The sequence below is a fragment of the Nanorana parkeri genome, unplaced genomic scaffold (assembly GCF_000935625.1).
Source record: "Nanorana parkeri isolate BGI_ZX_2015 unplaced genomic scaffold, ASM93562v1 scaffold997, whole genome shotgun sequence".
In the NCBI taxonomy this organism is placed as follows: Eukaryota; Metazoa; Chordata; class Amphibia; order Anura; family Dicroglossidae; genus Nanorana; species Nanorana parkeri.
The window spans coordinates 108,929-112,714 of record NW_017307265.1 but is presented as its reverse complement, the minus strand read 5'-3'; positions in this window follow the sequence as shown (position 1 = coordinate 112,714).

The window sequence follows — 3,786 nt, the reverse complement described above, 5'->3', positions numbered from 1 at the left end:
CCAATTTCAAAAGATGTTAAAAAAAAACCTCCCAAAAATATATGTTTAAAATAAAAAATAAACATTACCCCATGCAACTCACATGTAACTCCTTCCCAACACACACTTACAATAAAGCCTTTGTATTACTTACATGAGGTGAGCGCAGTGGTCCATGTACTACTCCCACCCCTACATGAGAGCATGCAGCAAACAAAGACTAGATCTGTCCTTGGGAGGGAGTGAAAGGTGCCCTATTGTGATGGTGGCTCAGGAGGGATAGTAGTACCAAGCTATTGCTTCTGGTATACCCCTGGTGTATTTTTGCACCTTTACAGGTTTCACTCATATAAGCATTAAAATAACAAAGTGGATTTGTACACAGTAGAATCAAGTCATTGCAATGCCCCTCCAGAATTCTGATATAATAGTTCAAATTGGAAGCAATAATTGACATACTGATAGCAAGCTTGTGCACAGGTGAACTGAGCCACCACACCTGAGTCCAGCGAGGAAGGTCCTTTAAAGGAAAAGTACCTATGAGTAAAAACTACTAAACATTTCCTATACTTAGAGTTAATTTCTGCTCTACTCATAGTCTAAGGTCACAAAGATACTTCAACCCCCTTAAAGTATCTTTCTGTAACCCTCAGGAGACATTTACAGCCCATTGCTAACAACCAGCTTACTGACCCCTTCCCCTCCAATGCCTGCATGGCAAAATCTCCCTATTGTCAACAAAAGTTGGGGGAAATGCAAACTCACAATTTTGCTCATCCCTAGTTACAAGATTATTTATGCAGATCTGAGGATATAAAATGTATAAATGCTGCAATGATCTGCTGCAGTTTGATCACAAGAAGCATGTAAACTCTGCATGTATGGTGCAGTAATGGCTGGAAATATAAAAAAAAAAAAAACAGGCGGTGTCTCCCATGGCAACCAAGCAGGGCCCATTCACACTGAAAGAAAAACTTTCCCCACCAATTTAATTTCTCCCAAAACATGTTACTTTTAACCCCTTAAGGACCAAGGACTTTTTTCATTTTTTGCAACCAGTTATAATCCACATTTTAGGCCAGAAAATTACTTAAAACCCCCAAACATTATATAATTTTCTGGAAGCCAAGACCCTATAGAAAAAATGGCGGCAGTTGCACATTTTTAGGTTGCACGACATTAGCACCATTTATTATCAAACCCAAAAATGTAGTGAAAAACACACTTAAGTTAAATTTAGTGCCCCAAAACACTATATAAAACCATTTGATTTGTAAAATATAAAGGATGAGGTTACAACAAGTAAATAGATACCCAACATGCCCAAAAGTCCATACATGACCCTTTAAAAGCCCCCACAAGTCATTAGTTTAGAGATACATGTAAATACTGGCCCTAGGATTTTTGCTCTTACTCCGGCGTGCGCAGAGATACCCAACATGTGTAGCGCAATCGTTGTTTCCGTCCGTAGGCGCACCCGACGCGTGTTTACGTGACAGGGACTTAAAAATGTTTTTTTATTATTTTTACATTTACTTTATTTAATATTATTTTTAAAACTTTTTTTTAAATTTACTTTAATTGCTATCACATTACAAGCTCCACATGTGATAGCATAATGGCAGTGACAGGTACTATTTAAGGTGATGCTGGGGGTCCAAAAGACCCCCCAGTGTCACCTTTACACTTGAAATAAGCTATTGAAGTGCAGATCGCACTTCAATAACATGTTTCTGGGCTTCAGGAGCCCAGCACTGACAGCTATGGGACGCTCTAGGTCCCATAGTATGGGGAGGGGATCGCTCTCCTCCCCAGCTTCCCGCTGACACCTGGCAAGCCGGTTCTGGGCCCAAAAGAGGAGCAAAGGAGCCCAGGAAACAAGGTGGGGGTGTCGGGCGGGGCAGCCCGGTCGCCGGCGCTCCATATGGGACAGACTCCCGGTGGCTAAAAGCCGCCATGAGTCTGAGTAACCCCTTCAGACTTCATGACAGGATTATCCCGTCATAGGTCGTGAAGGGGTTAAGGCATGCCAACTGTCAAGGTTGCCAGTGTGCTTATTTCAGCTCAACCGAACTTTCAAGCCTTGAGGGCTAGTTCAGCCCATTCATTATGAATGTTATGCCAATGCACCACATTGGATGAAGAAACGTACATGACCCCTTTTAAAAACGCCCATAAGCGATGTGCATGTGGTGCACAGCAGAGCTTTGGGCTCTACTGTACAATGCGTTGGGGTGTCATTCACAATGAATGGCATTGTGACACACCACACACAGAGCAGGTGTGTTGCTATGCGTTTTGGTAACGTACTTTAACATACATTTTAGCGTGTGTTGCAACAACACTCCATGTGCATGGGCCCTAAAAGTAAAAGTCCCGTCTGAGGGCAGGTACCTCCAGGTGCCATTACCTTTGTTAGCTGTATAATGTTCTCCTCTCTTACCATGGTTTTACTTTGTTGATAAGGATCTGACTTTGTCACAAAGCTTCTTGTCCAGAGATAAACCTCCACCCATCTGCTTTGTGTCCAACGAGAGCACCTCATTGACCAGTAATAACGGTCTTATTGTACAGTAGAGGTGTGTGTGGCTTGATTTACATTTGGGGACGTCAGACAAACCATAGGAATGAGTAAAATTTAGAGTTTTAATTTCTCCAAAATTTCTGAGAAAATCAGGAATTTTCACGGAGTGTACTAAATGGGAACAGCAAAATGTAGGCGACATTGGGCTTTAACCCTTTTGCTGCCATGGACAGTGGTGTCCTTAGTCTTTTTTCTGCCAGGGGGTGGGGTGGTTTAGGTGCACACAATCAAAGCAGCAGGAGGTGAGTAGAGGAGACAGCACCGCCAGACATGAGGGTGGCTTTGCCCTCTGAAGGCTCTGCATCTCCCCTCTAGGATCTTAGCAACCTGGGACACTTTGGCTGGCATCCTGCCCAGCTCCTGGCAACCAGTGACACCACTGGTTGCCAGGAGCTGGGAAGGACTCTCTGGTAGGATTCTCTGGCAGGAAAGGGGGAGGCGACACACTGCAAACATTGTGCAGCAGAGTGAAAGTGGCCATGCAGCTCTAACTGCCCCCACCACCACCATGACCCAAAAAGATGCTGCCTGAGGCAACAGCCTCATTAGAGGGATGGACATATGTCATACATCAGCAGTTGCAGTGGGACCCTGTAAGCAGACCCCCAGCAGCTACAGTCTTTCTGTTGGCTTTGCACTGAAAGTGCTTTACAGCCACCTGATTATTTCCACGGGCTGGCAAACATGTACACCCCCCACACTGTGTTTCCTGGACTCTGCTGGTCGGGACTCCTGTGGGCTTGGGATGGGTATTGCGGGTATCAGCATAGAGAGGCGAGAGAGACTTGCTAACATCCTCCCCACTACATGAACCTGGAAGTGACAAAGATTTTGAGTTTCTGAGCTTTTGTTCCCTGTTCAGAGGGGCCAGGGAAGAAGATCACGCACGATCTGTGAAATTGGCGATAATTTGGCTTTGATATACAGTTGCGCTAAATATAGAATTCTGGGGCGGTAAGTAATCTTCAAGCCTAACAAGTGCTTTTTAACATGTGTGCAAAAACAGCTCTGGCGGTGAAAGGTTAAGGGCTAGTTCACACCAGCCCCAGTGAGTTCGGGCCATGACTAAGTGCCGGAACGCACTGGATCGCATCCCGGCCAGCTCATTTTGTTTTGGGGCGGGAGGAGGCATGGCGGTGCATTGAAGTCAATGGCACCGCAGCCAAGCACTCTGGCCACAGTGCGATCGCCCGCACTGGAACGCGTGGCACATCAATGCCGCG